The sequence below is a fragment of the Pseudophryne corroboree genome, unplaced genomic scaffold, assembly GCF_028390025.1.
Source record: "Pseudophryne corroboree isolate aPseCor3 unplaced genomic scaffold, aPseCor3.hap2 scaffold_460, whole genome shotgun sequence".
NCBI lineage: Eukaryota > Metazoa > Chordata > Amphibia > Anura > Myobatrachidae > Pseudophryne > Pseudophryne corroboree.
The window spans coordinates 103599-122856 of record NW_026970076.1 but is presented as its reverse complement, the minus strand read 5'-3'; the positions used below and the strand labels follow the sequence as shown (position 1 = coordinate 122856).

The window sequence follows — 19258 nt, the reverse complement described above, 5'->3', positions numbered from 1 at the left end:
AAGGGTATAGAAGGGAGGGGCTCAAAAAAAGAAGAAGTGGAAACAGACTGCAAACTAGGCTGGAGAGAGACCTGAGACAAAGAGATCTGAATTATATGAAAGCCGACCAGTGGAAACACAAATTATGCAGTCAAGTTTCCCACATTTGGGGAAATCACAGGGGCAGCACACCCAGAGTGCAATGGGTGAGCCTTGCCCTGGGAGAAGCACCTTCATGATCATAGTATCTCACCTGGCAGGTAAGTAGGAGTTGGGCTAGAGCTGGGGAGGGTCGCTGCTTGGGCACCCCCCTGTCAAGTAAAGGAGATCCAACTGAGGCAGCACAAGGGAACTCTCGAAAGAAGAACAAGGCTAGAGGAAGATCTGAGACAAAGAAATCTGACTTTTACCAGAGCTGACCAGAGGAAAGCACAAACACAGTCCCCCACTACCACAAATAATGCAGTCAAGTTTCCCACATTTGGGGAAATCACAGGAGTCAGCATACCCAGAATGCAATGAATGAACCTCACCCTGGGAGAACAATCTTCATGACCATGGTATCTCCTATGCAAAATAAGTATGATTTGGGATAGGGCTGGGGAGGGCCGATGCTCAGGCACATCTCTGTCAAGTAAAGAAGATTCAACTGAGGCAGCACAAGGGAACTCTCATCTGGGGACAACAACTGCAGGGAGAACACATATTTTCAGATGAACATGGGAGGGCAGAAGGCTGCCTAATACTGAAGCACCCCCAAACAACAAACCAAATGCAACAACTAGTGCAAGCATTCCTGGGGGAAGGCCTGCAGCAGATGGATTTGCATATGGTGATGTCATCCAAGCAGTGGGTCAAAGTTGGCTTCAACCCTCGTCTGCATATGAAAAGAGAAAAGGGGCATGCAGGGCATGGCGGCCTTTTGCGGCGCTTGGATGACCTATAGTTCGCATTAAACACCTCCACCCTCCTTCGGTGCGGGGCTCATGTTGGCTATGCCCCAGCCCCTGAAGCATTCAAGCTGATTTCTTGCAGAAGCTGGGCACTGTAACAACTCCAGAGCTGCTCTGTATGGCAAGTAAAAGGGTGTGGGCCCTGCAGCACTACCTGTAGTTCGCATTGTGCGTTGGAAGGCACAAAGTAAGCAGATGGGAGAAGTCAGGATAGTGCGCAAGGGCATAGAAGGGAGCGGCTCAAGAAAAGAGAAGTGGAAACAGACAGCAAACTAGGCTGGAGAGCTCTTCTGTCTATATTTTGCAAACCTGCTCTTGTCCTCTCCAGCTGCTCCATGTAGATTTGACGTCTGGAAAGGTGCATAACCCACTGACAAGCAGGCACACTCCTGCATGAGTTTTCTCTCTCACTAGCTGGATGATACACAATCATTTGCATGTGCTCCACCTCCGACACACCACCCACCCAACCACCCAGTGACCAGAGCCACCCACAAGCCAACTGGCTCCGTGATTTAATTTGCACAGTGTAGTCATCCAGGCAGCATGTCCTTCTCAATGGAAGGATCTCTGGTTCCATGGAATCTTCCACATTGGAATGCTGCGGAATAAAAGGATTTAAATATTCAGCTTGCTAGCATTCAATGTACCTGCGGCTTGGCTTTAGCACATGGGTCTTCATCCTGTGGCCCTCCAGCTGCTGTGAAACTACACATCCCAGCATGCCCTGCCACAGTTTTGCTATTAAGGTATGCTAAAACTGAGGCAGGGCATGCTGGGATGTGTAGTTCCACAGCAGCTGGAGGGTCGCAGGTTGAAGACCCATGTTCTAGCATGCCTGTTCTATGATGCATGTACCGTGATGTCACAATCAGCTTGGAATGGGGTGTCTAGCAGGCATTTGCTGACAGCCACTTGAGGGAGACACACATCAGGAGATGCAGCATATCGGAGGTCTTCGATGCCTTTCCAGCAAATGCACACCACCTGCTGCTGGTCTGGACACAAAACAATGCCCACAATCGAAGTCCCAAAATGCCCAACTACAGGATTCATGTAAGTAGTGAATTTAGGAATGAATTTAGAAGTAGGAAATTAAGTTAGTTCACAAGTACATTCAAATTCAGATCTAAAGTCTAGGTAGGCCTCACGTCCTGGCAGCCCCCAGCACTTAAAAATGCCTTGATTAGAGGTAGAGAATTAAATGTAGATAAAAAGTAGACACAAAATAAGACTCCACAGAGCAGTTATCAGGTGTCTTTATCAATTGTTGCATTTAAAAAATCAAGCAATTAGGGAACACAATGTTGCAACAATGTAACCCTATTTGCAAAATAGTACTGAATAAGTTTGTCGATGTAAGACATTTGCAAAGGCGCATCCAAAACACGCTGGAAAATGCAACTGAATCTGTTTTTGGAGGCTAGAATAGGAAATGTGCATCGGTCCTACAAGTACTGAAAGCTCTTCTACCATCTCCCTTTTCTGAAAAGCCATTTAATATATGGTTCCCAGATAGGGGACATATCAGATATTGCCTTTCAAAAGCAGCAAATATCATACCACTTCTATTGCCATCAAAGATAAACATTGATTGTTTTCAGATATTGGATTGAAAAAGCAGTCTTTATTGACATAAAGAAGCAAAAAAACATACATAAACATTACACACATAAGTACTGTGTTGCAGCACAGATAAAACACAATACAAATGCTGTCGGTATAGTACAGTTCAAGAACTACAGCACAGGCCAGCCTACACTATAAATCATGAACTGCACTATACATTTAAACAATACAATAATACAACAGTTAATAAGGCTATGGGTGTGGAGTGTAAGAGGGTGAGGGAATCACAAGCCCGAAGCTTTATTGAAAGACAGACACATATAAAGGGAGGATTAATAAATACAAAGATATCCTTTACTATAGAATGTAGTCCAATCCGGTCTTTCAACTCTTCCACAACTTAAAAACGGATAGTGTTCCCAAGCCTTCCATCCTGGAATATCTTCAGTCTCTCGCCAATGAAGAAAACAATCCCTCCAGCAGACTCTTCAACCACGATACAAGATCACAGCCAAAAGGGCGAGAAGCAACTACACTTTTGTTTAACCAAAATAGCTAAAACTTAGTGGAGGAAAGTGCAGTGCACCAAAACATAAGCTGACACAATCATGGAGAATGCGCCAGCATATATGCTCTTCTATCTATATTTTGCAAACCTGCTCTTGTCCCCTCCAGCTGCTCCATGTAGATTTGACGTCTGGCAAGGTGCATAACCCACTGACAAGCAGGCACACTCCTGCATGAGTTTTCACTCTCACTAGCTGGATGATACACATTCATTTGCATGTGCTCCACCTCCGACACACCGCCCACCCAACCACCCAGTCACCAGAGCCACCCACAAGCCAACTGGCTCCGTGACTTAATTTGCACAGTGCAGTCATCCAGGCAGCATGTCCTTCTCAATGGAATAATCTCTGGTTCCATGGAATCTTCCGCATTGGAATGCTGCGGAACAAAAAGGATTTAAACATTCAGCTTGCTAGCATTCAATGTACCTGCGGCTTGGCTCTAGCACATGGGTCTTCATCCTGTGGCCCTCCAGCTGCTGTGAAACTACACATCCCAGCATGCCCTGCCACAGTTTTGCTATTAAGGTATGCTAAAACTGAGGCAGGGCATGCTGGGATGTGTAGTTCCACAGCAGCTGGAGGGTCGCAGGTTGAAGACCCATGTTCTAGCATGCCTGTTCTATGATGCATGTTCCGTGATGTCACAATCAGCTTGGAATGGGGTATCTAGCAGGCATTTGCTGACAGCCACTTGAGGTAGACACACATCAGGAGATGCAGCATATCGGAGGTCTTCGATGCCTTTCCAGCAAATGCACACCACCTGCTGCTGGTCTGGACACAAAACAATGCCCACAATCGAAGTCCCAAAATGCCCAACTACAGGATTCATGTAAGTAGTGAATTTAGGAATGAATTTAGAAGTAGGAAATTAAGTTAGTTCACAAGTACATTCAAATTCAGATCTAAAGTCTAGGTAGGCCTCACGTCCTGGCAGCCCCCAGCATTTAAAAATGCCTTGATTAGAGGTAGGGAATTAAATGTAGATAAGAAGTAGACGCAAAATAAGACTCCACAGAGCAGTTATCAGGTGTCTTTATCAATTGTTGCATTTAAAAAATCAAGCAATTAGGGAACACAATGTTGCAACAATGTAACCCTATTTGCAAAATAGTACTAAATAAGTTTGTCGATGTAAGACATTTGCAAAGGCGCATTTAAAACACACTGGAAAATGCAACTGAATCTGTTTTTGGAGGCTAGAATAGGAAATGTGCATCGGTCCAACAAGTACTGAAAGCTCTTCTACCATCTTCTTTTTCTGAAAAGCCATTTAATATATGGTTCCCAGATAGGGGACATATCAGATATTGCCTTTCAAAAGCAGCAAATATCATACCACTTCTATTGCCATCAAAGATAAACATTGATTGTTTTCAGATATTGGATTGAAAAAGCAGTCTTTATTGACATAAAGAAGCAAAAAAACATACATAAACATTACACACATAAGTACTGTGTTGCAGCACAGCCAAAACAATACAAATGCTGTCGGTATAGTACAGTTCAAGAACTACAGCACAGGCCAGCCTACACTATAAATCATGAACTGCACTATACATTTAAACTATACAATAATACAACAGTTAATAAGGCTATGTGTGTGGAGTGTAAGAGGGTGAGGGAATCACAAGACCGAAGCTTTATTGTAACACAGACACATATAAGGGGAGGGGCAATAAATAGAAAGGTATCCTTTACTATAGAATGTAGTCCAATCCGACCTCTGTGCTCTTCCACAACTGAAAAACGGATAGTGTTCCCAAGCCTTCCATCCTGGAATATCTTTGGTCTTTCGCCAATGAAGAAAACAATCCCTCCCTCCAGCAGACCCTTCAACCACGATACAAGATCACAGCCAAAAGGCCGAGAAGCAACTACACTTGAGCTTAACAAAAATGGCTAAAACTTAGTGGAGGAAAGTGCAGTGCACCAAAACATAAGCTGACACAATCATGGAGAATGTGCCAGCAGATATGCTCTTCTATCTATATTTTGCAAACCTGCTCTTGTCCCCTCCAGCTGCTCTATGTAGATTTGACGTCTGGCAAGGTGCATAACCCACTGACAAGCAGGCACACTCCTGCATGAGTTTTCTCTCTCACTAGCTGGATGATACACAATCATTTGCATGTGCTCCACCTCCGACACACCACCCACCCAACCACCCAGTCACCAGAGCCACCCACAAACCAACTGGCTCCGTGATTTAATTTGCACAGTGTAGTCATCCAGGCAGCATGTCCTTCTCAATGGAAGGATCTCTGGTTCCATGGAATCTTCCACATTGGAATGCTGCGGAACAAAAAGGATTTAAATATTCAGCTTGCTAGCATTCAATGTACCTGCGGCTTGGCTCTAGCACATGGGTCTTCATCCTGTGGCCCTCCAGCTGCTGTGAAACTACACATCCCAGCATGCCCTGCCACAGTTTTGCTATTAAGGTATGCTAAAACTGAGGCAGGGCATGCTGGGATGTGTAGTTCCACAGCAGCTGGAGGGTCGCAGGTTGAAGACCCATGTTCTAGCATGCCTGTTCTATGATGCATGTACCGTGATGTCACAATCAGCTTGGAATGGGGTGTCTAGCAGGCATTTGCTGACAGACACTTGAGGGAGACACACATCAGGAGATGCAGCATATCGGAGGTCTTCGATGCCTTTCCAGCAAATGCACACCACCTGCTGCTGGTCTGGACACAAAACAATGCCCACAATCGAAGTCCCAAAATGCCCAACTACAGGATTCATGTAAGTAGTGGATTTAGGAATGAATTTAGAAGTAGGAAATTAAGTTAGTTCACAAGTACATTCAAATTCAGATCTAAAGTCTAGGTAGGCCTCACGTCCTGGCAGCCCCCAGCATTTAAAAATGCCTTGATTAGAGGTAGAGAATTAAATGTAGATAAGAAGTAGACACAAAATAAGACTCCACAGAGCAGTTATCAGCTGTCTTTATCAATTGTTGCATTTAAAAAATCAAGCAATTAGGGAACACAATGTTGCAACAATGTAACCCTATTTGCAAAATAGTACTAAATAAGTTTGTCGATGTAAGACATTTGCAAAGGCGCATCCAAAACACGCTGGAAAATGCAACTGAATCTGTTTTTGGAGGCTAGAATAGGAAATGAGCATCGGTCCTACAAGTACTGAAAGCTCTTCTCCCATCTCCCTTTTCTGAAAAGCCATTTAATATATGGTTCCCAGATAGGGGACATATCAGATATTGCCTTTAAAAAGCAGCAAATATCATACCACTTCTATTGCCATCAAAGATAAACATTGATTGTTTTCAGATATTGGATTGAAAAAGCAGTCTTTATTGACATAAAGAAGCAAAAAAACATACATAAACATTACACACATAAGTACCGTGTTGCAGCACAGCCAAAACACAATACAAATGCTGTCGGTATAGTACAGTTCAAGAACTACAGCACAGGCCAGCCTACACTATAAATCATGAACTGCACTATACATTTAAACAATACAATAATACAACAGTTAATAAGGCTATGGGTGTGGAGTGTAAGAGGGTGAAGGAATCACAAGCCCGAAGCTTTATTGAAAGACAGACACATATAAATGGAGGATTAATAAATACAAAGATATCCTTTACTATAGAATGTAGTCCAATCCGGTCTTTCAACTCTTCCACAACTGAAAAACGGATAGTGTTCCCAAGCCTTCCATCCTGGAATATCTTCAGTCTCTCGCCAATGAAGAAAACAATCCCTCCAGCAGACTCTTCAACCACGATACAAGATCACAGCCAAAAGGGCGAGAAGCAACTACACTTGCGTTTAACCAAAATGGCTAAAACTTAGTGAAGGAAAGTGCAGTGCACCAAAACATAAGCTGACACAATCATGGAGAATGCGCCAGCATATATGCTCTTCTATCTATATTTTGCAAACCTGCTCTTGTCCCCTCCAGCTGCTCCATGTAGATTTGACGCCTGGCAAGGTGCATAACCCACTGACAAGCAGGCACACTCCTGCATGAGTTTTCACTCTCACTAGCTGGATGATACACATTCATTTGCATGTGCTCCACCTCCGACACACAGCCCACCCAACCACCCAGTCACCAGAGCCACCCACAAGCCAACTGGCTCCGTGATTTAATTTGCACAGTGCAGTCATCAAGGCAGCATGTCCTTCTCAATGGAATAATCTCTGGTTCCATGGAATCTTCCGCATTGGAATGCTGCGGAACAAAAATGATTTAAACATTCAGCTTGCTAGCATTCAATGTACCTGCGGCTTGGCTCTAGCACATGGGTCTTCATCCTGTGGCTCTCCAGCTGCTGTGAAACTACACATCCCAGCATGCCCTGCCACAGTTTTGCTATTAAGGTATGCTAAAACTGAGGCAGGGCATGCTGGTATATGTAGTTCCACAGCAGCTGGAGGGTCGCAGGTTGAAGACCCATATTCTAGCATGCCTGTTCTATGATGCATGTTCCGTGATGTCACAATCAGCTTGGAATGGGGTGTCTATCATGCATTTGCTGACAGCCACTTGAGGGAGACACACATCAGGAGATGCAGCATATCGGAGGTCTTCGATGCCTTTCCAGCAAATGCACACCACCAGCTGCTGGTCTGGACACAAAACAATGCCCACAATTGAAGGCTCAAAATGCCCAACTACAGGATTAATGTAAGTAGTGAATTTAGGAATGAATTTAGAAGTAGAAAATTAAGTTAGTTCACAAGTACATTCAAATTCAGATCTAAAGTCTAGGTAGGCCTCACGTCCTGGCAGCCCCCAGCATTTAAAAATGCCTTGATTAGAGGTAGGGAATTAAATGTAGATAAGAAGTAGACACAAAATAAGACTCCACAGAGCAATTATCAGGTGTCTTTATCAATTGTTGCATTTAAAAAAATCAAGCAATTAGGGAACACAATGTTGCGACAATGTAACCCTATTTGCAAAATAGTACTAAATAAGTTTGTCGATGTAAGACATTTGCAAAGGCGCAAACAAAACACGCTGGAAAATGCAACTGAATCTGTTTTTGGAGGTTTGAATAGATGCAGGATCAAGTAGCTCAATGGGTAAGGTATTTGATTAGAATTCAACAGGTTATAGGTTTGAATCCTGGGTATGATAGTTTGAGGTGTTATTTAATAAAGTATGTTTATATATTAGTCACACATGGCTTACTTGTACAAATGGCATGTCACCAGTTAGTGCTGACTGCTGATATGCCATTTGCACAAACACGCCATGTGTGACTGTATATGCATTTAAGGAGGGCACCCCGGCAATACCACAAACCATTGAGTGTCAAGTATACTAGATATATCTTCATATCTCATGTGCTTTCTCTGAGACCAATCTTGTTATGCCCCTTCCCCACAAGGCATGCGCCTTTTGTCCATATTACAAAAATGGGGAGGGGGGGGGCATATAATTATCTGTCACAGGGCACCAAAAAGTCTAGTTATGGCTCTGGTATGCATTATGTAATCTGGCAGACCATATCTCCAACACTGGCTGGTTGGAATAGAAATCCGGTTATCTATGTGAGCAAATGACCATCAACGATTTACTCTCAAACACTAGAAAATGGACAAAAATGGTCCCCTAAACAAATTGGTTAAATTTTGGGTTTAACCAATTTGTGTAATGACCATTTTTGACCACTTTTCTAGTGTTTGGGAGCAAATGGTTAATTGACATTTGCTCCTATACATTACCAGATTTTCATTCCATCCATCCAGACTGGATAGATAGCCTGACAGATAATTGTGTAGTGTACGCCCAGGATAACTGTCAGTTGTGCTTTCTTTTATGACGGCACATAAATGGGTGGGCAGATCCAGAGCAAGCACTGCCCACTCATGCATAGTTGTCAACTGATGTGAAGTTCCAGGGGGCAATCTCAGTTATAAAGAAAAGTATCTGGAAATTGTCCCTAGTTTATAAAAAAAATTAAAAAAAATTGATCAACTCCATTTATTTAGTATGATATCCCAGGTGATAGGATGCCGGCAGTCAGAACAACATACTTTATTAAATAACACATCTCAAACTACCATACCCAGGATTCAAACCTATAACCTGTTGAATTCTAATCAAACACCCTACCTATTGAGCTATTTGATCCTGCATAAAAATTGTGAACATTATATGAAGCTATTGGTACTTTGAAAAAAAAAGTATCAGCATTACAACGCAGCAGATCCATGCAGTTTGCAGCCACACACTACATGTATCTGCTCAGCCACAATGCTGATTATTTCTTCACAAAGTACAAGGTAAGCTCCAAACAGAATTCTCTAGCTTAGAATTATGCCAAACCTAGAAGTCGGGCCCCCCACCCTGGGATCCCCCAGAGGGAGGCCTGCACCGTCATGCGGCAGGCTTGTCCGTTTTGGAAGCAGGCTGATGGGCAGCCCAGGCTTGCTTCAGTCTGGGCTTGGCAGGTCTGGAAGCATGAGCTTGCTTTGGGTATGCCTGACCTTGGGTACGCTTTACCTTGAGGATGAAAGGGCCAAGGGAAAGTACTTTTAGCCTTCTGCGTGGTAGGAGTCATACTAGGTAGGCAAGCTGTTTTAGCAGTAGCCAGATCAGCTACAATCTTATTGAGGTCTTCTCCAAAGAGAGTGTCTCCCTTGAAAGGAAGCACCTCCAGGGTTTTCTTGGAATCCATATCCACCGACCAGGATCTCAACCAGCTGTATAAAGTATTACCTTGGAACTGGCTCTCCACTCCCCATTATCTGGTTATCATGGCTTCCTCCGCCAGTGTCCAGACTCGCTTGCTGAAGCTCGGCCACTTCTTCCTAGCAGCAGGCTCCTGGATCACTGGGCAGCAGAGGTGCTTGGGAGCCGGAAGGGGGCGGAGCAATCAGGCAGGCAGTTGCAGTGCTGCCCAGCTATCTGTGGTGTGAGAAGAATCAGGGGCACCCCACCGCTGGCAGTGCTGCAGCTAGCGGTGGTGGCAGCGGCGAGGCTGCTGGGCTGGGTCTTGAAAAAGGTGGAAAGAAGGGTGTTACGGCATGGAATGTACAAACTGCGAGACCCTGCTGGTAGCGCCTTTGTCTATTTAGTAGGAAGGGCACGTAACAGCCGGAGGGCAATGGAGGAAGCCCCTTTAGGGCTGGAGCCCGGCGGCAACTGACTCCGTTGTCTCTGGCAGTTCCGCCCCTGGACTAGAGGAATGGTCAAGAACATGGCAACATTTAATGCCAAAAAATGCAAAATCATACACGTCTCAAAAATACAAAGGCTAACTATAATATTAAGGGCATTATAATGGCAAGAGGAAAGCTATCTAAGTATTACTATTTCAGGTGAGCAATGTAACAAAGCAATAGGAAAGGCAAGTCAGATGCTTAGGTAAAGAACCAGTAGCAGAAAAAAGTAATACAGGTTGAGTATCCCATATCCAAATATTCCGAAATACGGAATATTCCGAAATACGGACTTTTTTGAGTGAGACTGAGATAGTGAAACCTTTGTTTTTTGATGGCTCAGTGTACACAAACTTTGTTTAATACTCAAAGTTATTAAAAATATTGTATTAAATGAACTTCAGACTGTGTGTATAAGGTGTATATGACACATAAATGAATTCTGTGAATGTACACACACTTTGTTTAATGCACAAAGTTATAAAAAATATTGGCTAAAATTACCTTCAGGCTGTGTATATATGGTATATATGAAACATAAATGCATTCTGTGCTTAGATTTAGGTCCCATCACCATAATATCTCGTTATGGTATGCAATTATTCCAAAATACAGAAAAATCCGATATCCAAAATTCCTCTGGTCCCAAGCATTTTGGATAAGGGATACTCAACCTGTAATGCCACTGTATAGGTCCTTGGTACAGCCACATTTAGAATCCTGTGTTCAGTTCCAGAAGCCATATCTCAAGTCCTGTTGGAGAAAGAGCACTATATAAATAAATAGTATCAAAATTTGTTTCACGGCACCCCTAGGCCAAAGTTTTTTTTATTGAGAAATTCAGAAAAAAATATAAAATTAAGTAAATTGTGTCTATAGCATGTCATCCTCAGGTTCAGTTATGTTGTGAGGGAATGGTTTTGCCAATTTAATAAAGTATAAATAATTTTAATTGGTCCTGGACCACCAAACTATGCTACCAGTGCAAGAACCCCAGTTTGGAAACTACTGCCATAAAATAAACCTTTTTTGTTTTTTTTAAACTACATGTAATACACCTTAGATCTCAGTTCCTAAAAGGTTTTAAACCCTTGCATACAGTAAACTACACATATTTAAAAATCCTACACCGGGCACAAGTGCTCACGGGCCAATTTCATGGCAGTCTCGGATAGAAGGGCATTGTGGATTCACCAAGGGAATGCTGATGCTGACTCCAAGAAGCCTCTTCAAGATCGCAGGAGCAGAGTCCTCTGCTTCTGCCAAATCCACTGCATGACGCTGGGGCTCTCTTGCAGGAGCCCACACCAGTGGGGGGCACCAGGGGCGGAACTACTGGCAGGGCAGGCAGTGCATTGCACTGGTGCCCCACCGCACTCAAGGGCCCACAGCCGCCGGCATTACAATGAGTCACAATGACTCATTGTATTATGCCGCAGCCGCACACCAGCGCTCCCGTCAGGTCTGCGTCCTGCGACTCCCGCCGCCCGCCCGTCGTAACGAACAGATCAGGCCAGGGCACTACGGGCAGCAGCCGCAGCACCAGACACGCTGCCGCCTCTGTAACACACGAAGAGGGAGGAGGGTCGCTTGGAGATGAGAGGAGCAGCGGCACGGGCGGGAGGAGGAGGAGGAGGGAGGTGAAGGAAGGAGCCGCAGCAGCGCTTTGTTACTGGTGGAGGCGCTGCTGCTGCTGCCCCTCTGCTTCACTATAGGCTGTCTTCCGAGAACAGCCTATAGTGAAGCAGAGGGGCAGCAGCAGCAGCGCCTCCACCAATAAGACAGCGCTGCTGCGGCTCCCTCCTCCACCTCCCTCCTCCTCCTTCTCTACTGCCCGGGAATCGTCAAGCTGCACGAGAAGCCTGAGCCAGCGGAGAGGGTAAGTATAATTCTTCTTTCTTTCTTTCTTTCTTTCTTTCTTTCTTTCTTTCTTTCTTTCTTTCTTTCTTTCTTTCTTTCGTCTCTTTCTTTCTTTGTTGGGACTGCCTGCCGCTATGTGTAAAAAGGGGGAATCTGCCTGCCGCTATGTGTAAAAAGGGGGAATCTGCCTGCCGCTATGTGTAAAAAGGGGGAATCTGCCTGCCGCTATGTGTAAAAAGGGGGAATCTGCCTGCAGCTATGTGTAAAAGGGGGGAATCTGCCTGCAGCTATGTGTTAAAAGGGGGAATCTGCCTGCAGCTATGTGTAAAAAGGGGGACTACCTGCCGCAATGTGTAAAAAGGGGGAATCTGCCTGCCGCTATGTGTAAAAAGGGGGAATCTGCCTGCAGCTATGTGTAAAAAGGGGGACTGCCTGCCGCAATGTGTAAAAAGGGGGAATCTGCCTGCCGCAATGTGTAAAAAGGGGGAAGCTGCTTGCCGCAATGTGTAAAAAGGGGGAATCTGCTTGCCGCAATGTGTAACAAGGGGGAATCTGCCTGCCGTAATGTGTAACAAGGGGGATGCTGTCTGCCGTAATGTGTAACAAGGGCACGCTGTCTGCCATAATGTGTAACAAGGGCAAGCTGTCTGCTGTAATGTGTAACAAGGGCAAGCTGTCTGCTGTAATGTGTAAAAAGTGTACGATGTCTGCCATTATGTGTAACAAGGGCAGGCTGACTGCTGTTATGTGAAAAAAGTGTACGCTGTCTGCCGCTATGTTTAACAAGGGCAGGCTGTCTGCCGTTATGTGTAAAAAGTGTACGCTGTCTGCCGCTATGTTTAACAAGGGCAGGCTGTCTGCCGTTATGTGAAAAAAATGTACGCTGTCTGCCGCTATGTGTAACAAGGGCACGCTGTCTGCCGTTGTGTAAAAAAGGGGGATGCTGTCTGCCGTAATGTGTAAAAAGGGGACGCTGTCTGCTGTAATGTGTAAAAAGAGGACGCTGTCTGCTGTAATGTGTAAAAAGAGGAATCTGTCCGCCGTAAGGTGTAAAAGGGTCTCTACCTGGTGTAGTGGTGCTACTGTGCGGCGTAATTTGAATAATGGAGACTACTGTGCACCGTTTTATGAATTGGTATTATTTTGTGGCCACACCCCTTAACCACGAAGCCACGCCACTATGTTTTTTTGCGCGCGCCTACGGCGCGCACTGCCCCTGTTTTGCATGCAGGGGTGGGGCTCCAATGCCGTTTCTTGCACACACTGCTAAAATGTCTAGTTACGGCACTGTTGCTAAGTATCCACTTCCCTGAGCAGGCCCCCCTAACCAGATCCTCTTCAGGGGTGAGGGGGTGGACTTGGATGGGAAGGGATGGGGGGGGGGCCCAAGCCATTTTGTCGCACATGGGCCCACTGCTCGCTAGTTCCACCACTGGGGGGCACGTCTAAAACTCTTCAGTCAGTTCTGGATTCATTCGGACCTGGACTCGTGGGTTTTACAAATAGTGTCCCAAGGGTACAAACTGGGGTTTCAAGAAGTTCCCCCTCACCGATTGTTCAAATCAGCCTTAGTCAGCAGGGAGAAGGTTTTTATTCAAGCCTCTTCGTGGTCCCGAAGCCGGACGGCTCAGTCAGACCAATCTTAAATCTGAAATCCCTTAATTTCTACCTAAAGAAATTCAATTTCAAGATGGAATCTCTCAGGGTAGTGATCTCCAGTCCGGGGGATAAAGGAGATTTCCTGGTTTTGGTAGACATAAAGGATGCCTACTTACATGTTCCCATTTAGCCACTGCATCAAGCTACCTGAGGTTTGCAATTCAGGATTGTCATTATCAATTTCAGACGTTGCCGTTTGGTCTGTCCACGGCTCCGAGGATTTTCACCAGGGTGATGGCGGAAATGATGGTTCTCCTTCGCAAGCAAGGAGTCACAATTATCCCGTACTTGGATGATCTCCTGATAAAGGCGAGATCCAGGTACCAGTTGGTGCAAAACATCTACTCTCCCTGACAGTTCTTTAACAACATGGTTGGCTCCTAAACTTGCCAAAATTGCAGTTGGTCCTAATGACGCCGTTGTTGTTTTTGGGAGTGATACTGGACACAGAAGAGGTTTTCTTCTAGTGGAATGGCTCTGGAGATCCAGAGTCTGGTCAAACAAATTCTGAAACCAGCAAGAGTGTTAATCCATCAATGCATTCGGTTGCTGGGGAAGATGGTTGCGGCCTACGAGGCCATTCAGTTTGGCAGGCTCCATGCCAGAGTGTTCCAGTGGGACCTGTTGGACAAGTGGTCCGGATCCCACCTACACATGCACCGGAGGATAATCCTGTCTTCCAAGACCAGAATCTCACTCCATTGGTGGCTGCACAGTTCTCACCACCTAGAGGGGCGATGGTTTGGGATCCAGGACGGGATCCTAGGGACCACGGATGCAACCCTCCGAGGCTGGGGAGCGGTCACACAGGGGGAAAACATCCAAGGAAGATGGTCAAGTCAGGAAAGTTGTCTCCACATAAATGTTCTGGAGTTAAGGGCCATTTAATAACTGCAGACACAGTACGCACTGGGACGGGTGCCCAGCATCCTCTACGGACTAAGAGAAAAGGATTTACCAGTAGGTATTAAAATCCTATTTTCTCTAAAGTCCTAGAGGATGCTGGGGACTCCGTAAGGACCATGGGGATAGACGGGCTCCGCAGGAGACATGGGCACTTTAAGAAAGACTTTAGTTCTGGGTGTGCACTGGCTCCTCCCTCTATGCCCCTCCTCCAGACCTCAGTTTGATACTGTGCCCAGTGGAGACTGGGTGCTTTTCAGGAGCTCTCCTGAGCTTTCTGACAGAAAGTATTTTGTTAGGTTTTTAATTTTCAGGGAGCACTGCTGGCAACAGACTCCCTCATCGAGGGACTGAGGGGAGAGAAGCAGCCCTACTCTCTGAGTTGCAAGGTCCTGCTTCTTAGGCTACTGGACACCATTAGCTCCAGAGGGATTGGTACGCAGGATCTCACCCTCGCCGTCCGTCCCAGAGCCGCGCCTCCGTCCCCCTCGCAGAGCCGGAAGATAGAAGCCGGGTGAGTATGAGAAGAAAAGAAGACTTCAGAGGCGGCAGAAGACTTCATGATCTTCACTGAGGTAACGCACAGCACTGCAGCTGTGTGCCTTTGCTCCCATACACCTCACATACTCCGGTCACTGTAAGGGTGCAGGGCGCAGGGGGGGCGCCCTGGGCAGCAATATAAACCTCTTTCGCAAAAATATAACATATATACAGCTGGGCACTGTATATATGTATGAGCCCCCACCAATTTTACAGTTTAAGCGGGACAGAAGCCCGCCTCCGAGGGGGCGGGGCTTCTCCCTCAGCACTCACCAGCGCCATTTTTTCTCCACAGCACCGCTGAGAGGAAGCTCCCCGGACTCTACCCTGCTTATACCACGTTAGACAAGAGGGTTGAAAAGAGGGGGGGGGGCACATAATTCGCAAATTACATACAGCAGCACTACTGGGCAAACATTAAGTTACTGTTTTATTCCTGGGTTATATAGCGCTGGGGTGTGTGCTGGCATACTCCCTCTCTGTCTCTCCAAAGGGCCTTGTGGGGAAACTGTCTTCAGAAAAAGCATTCCCTGTGTGTGTGGTGTGTCGGTACACGTGTGTCGACATGTCTGAGGAAGAAGGCTATATTAGAGAGGAGCGGGAGCAAATGAATGTGGTGTCTCCGCCGACAGCTGATTGGATGGATATGTGGAATGTTTTAAATGCTAGTGTAAACTCATTGCACAAAAGATTAGACAAGGCAGAAGCTTTGGGACAGTCAGGGTCTCAACCCATGCCTGATCCTATGTTGCAGGGACTGTCAGGGTCTCATAAGCGCCCACTATCCCAGTTTGTTGACACAGATACCGACACGGATTCTGACTCCAGTGTCGATTACGATGATGCAAAGTTACAGCCAAAATTGGCAAAATCCATTCGATTTATGATTATGGCAATAAAAAATGTTTTGCACATCACAGAGTAACCCCCTGTCGCTGACAAGAGGGTACATATGTACAAGGGAAAGAAGCCTGAGGTAACCTTTCCCCCCTCACACGAGCTGAACGAGTTATGTGAAAAAGCTTGGAAATCTCCAGATAAAAGACTGCAGATTTCCAAAAGGATTCTTATGGCGTATCCTTTCCCATCAACGGATAGGTTACGATGGGAATCCTCCCCTAGGGTGGACAAAGCATTAACACGCTTATCCAAGAAGGTAGCCCTCCCGTCCCAGGATACGGCTACCCTCAAAGAGTGTGCTGACCGCAAACAGGAGATTACCCTGAAGTCCATTTATACACATTCAGGTACCTTACTCAGACCGGCAATTGCGTCGACCTGGGTGTGTAGTGCTGTAGCGGCATGGACAAATGCCTTATCTGAGGGGATGGATAGCCTAGACAAGGATACTATTTTATTGACCCTGGGGCATATAAGAGATGCTGTCCTATATATGTGTGTATGCAAACTACCGGTGGTGCTGCAGGGCCCACACCCTTTTACTTGTCTTGTAGATCAGCTCTGAAGCTGTTACAGTGCCCAGCTGCTGCAAGAAATCAGCTTGAATGCTTCAGGGGCTTGGGCATGGCCAACATGAGCCCCACACCGAAGGAGGGTGGGGGTGTTTAATGCAAACTTGGGGTTATCCAAGCGCCGCAAAAGACCGCCATGCCCCACATGCCCCTTTTCTCTTTTCATATACAGATGAGGGTTCCAGCCAACTTTGGCCCACTGCTTGGATGACATCACTGAATGCAAATCCGTCTGCTGCAGACCTTCCCCCAGGAATGCTTGCAATAGTTGTTGCATATGGTTTAATGTCTGAGGGTGCTTCAGTATTAGGCAGCCTTACGCCCTCCCATGTTCATCTGAAAAGATGTGGTCTCCCTGCAGTTGTTGTCCCCAGACGAGAGTTCCCTTGTGTTCCTCAGTTAAATCTCCTTAACTTGACGAGGGTGTGCCCGAGCAGCCGCCCTCCCCAGCCCTTTCCCAACACATACTTATCTTGCATATGAGATCTCTTGATCATGAAGATAGTTCTCACAGGTTGAGGTTCATCCTGGCCCCGCTCCCCGCTGGAGAGCGCTGATGGGGACAGCAGCGGGCTTCAGCAGCAGGGTGAGTATGTGTGGCCAGAGACCTCCCTTCCCATGTGCAGGCCTGCAGAGTGTGCCGCGCAGGATGGGGCATGTGACACTCTCCCTCCCTGGGGCTCTTCCAGATGTAGCTCCTCAGCAGTATTTTTCCCGGGCTGCGCAGCGCTCTCCCCGACTGGCATCCGCCCTGGAACACTGCCTTCCTCAACGCAACATCAGCAGGGGGCCCGGGCCTCATCACCATCCCAGGTCTTTCTCATGTATGTATCATGTATGTGTGTGTGATATATGTATGAATCATATATGTTTGTGATATATATATATATATATATATATATGTATCTATCTATCTATCTATCTATCTATTTATCTATCTATCTATCGTATGTGTGTGTATATATGTATCTATCATGTATGTATGTATGTATCTATCTATCTTGTATGTATGTGTTCTATCTATCTATCTATCTATCTATCTATCTATCTATCTATCTATCGTGTGTGTGATATATGTATGTATCTATCATGTATGTGTTATATGTATGTATCACACCTTCCTCTATACATATACATACATACATACATACATACACACACCTATATCTGTACGTACACTGATATACACACACCAACATCTATACATAAACACGCTGACCCCTAAACGTACACCAACGTACCCACATGTGAATCTATACATACATGTGCTGACACCTGGACATACACTGATGTACCCACACCTAACATCTATACATACACATGCTAACAACTGGACGTATACAGACGTACCCACATTTGCATCCATGCATATATAGATGTAGGTGTGTGTACGTCAGTGTACGTCCAGGTGTCAACGCGTGTATGTATAGATGCAGGTGTGGGTACGTCTGTGTATGTCCAGGTGTCAGAATGTGTATGTATAGATGCAGGTGTGGGAACGTCAGTGTAGGTTCACGTGTCAGCGCGTGTATGTATAGATGCAGGTGCTTGTATGTCCAGATGTCAGTGCATGTATGTATAGATGCAAGTGTGGGTACGTCGGTGTATGTCCATTTGTCAGCGCGTGTATATATAGATGCAGGTGCTTGTATGTTGGTGTATGTCCAGGTGTCAGCATGTGTATGTATAGATGCAGGTGTGGGAATGTTGGTGTATGTCCAGGTGTCAGGGCGTGTATGTATGGATATTAGGTGTGGGTACATCAGTGTATGTCCAGGTGTTAGCGCATGTATGTATAGATGCAGGATAATAATCGCACAGCGTGCCCCCCGCCAACCACAAACCTCCCCCACCCCCCTGTATGACATAAACACCGCTAATTCCACTTACACACAATAATTTCAGTTTGCGACCAGGAGTCGGCAATGTATGTGCACCCAAATGAAGCCACTGTACATGCCCTGCAGGCTGCTATGTACTGCACAGGTGCAACAAATTTAAATGCCCTATCTTTAAAATGGGGCATATTTTACTAAATTAAAAAAAACTGTAACTTTCTGTAAAACCTTAACCCCAAAAGGCACTACACTAACATCGGGGTGTAGAGTTGGATGTTGATCCAAGGCACCAACAGGCTAAAGCTTTGACTGTTCCCAGGATGCCTTGCACCGCCTCCTCTATAACCCTGCCCAGTGGCGTAACTAGACCTTTGTGGGCCCCATAGCAAAATTCTGAATGGGCCCACCAGCACTCAACAAGAATGAGTGGCGTTTGGGGTCAGAAAAGTAGAGGGGAAGGGGTCTGACAGAGTAGGGGGCAGGACATGAATGAATAGAAACTGAGGTGTCCATTATATAAAGAAATACAGTATGTGTGTCTGTTTGTATATCACACACACACATATAAGGGAAATTCAAATGCATTCAATTATTGCGCCCATTACACTCTGGTTTAGGTGCACAAAGCACCTAAACCTGAATAAAGTAATGGGCGCGATCGTGAAAAGACACCGTTTGGTTGCCCAAATGGGTCTCTTTGCACACATTTCAGCTTGTTTCCCCTGGGGGTAGCGAGCTGAAATAAACATGTCGCACCCG

The 19258-nt window shown here is 45.8% G+C and overlaps 2 non-coding genes across 2 annotated transcripts; both read right to left on the bottom strand.

Moving 5' to 3' along the window:
- Positions 1-84: 84 nt before the first annotated feature.
- On the bottom strand, positions 85-247 carry LOC135027149 (U1 spliceosomal RNA). Its single transcript, XR_010223663.1, has one exon. It is a non-coding gene; the product is annotated as a U1 spliceosomal RNA (small nuclear RNA).
- A 152-nt stretch (positions 248-399) lies between these two features.
- On the bottom strand, positions 400-563 carry LOC135027133 (U1 spliceosomal RNA). Its single transcript, XR_010223648.1, has one exon. It is a non-coding gene; the product is annotated as a U1 spliceosomal RNA (small nuclear RNA).
- Positions 564-19258: the final 18695 nt, after the last annotated feature.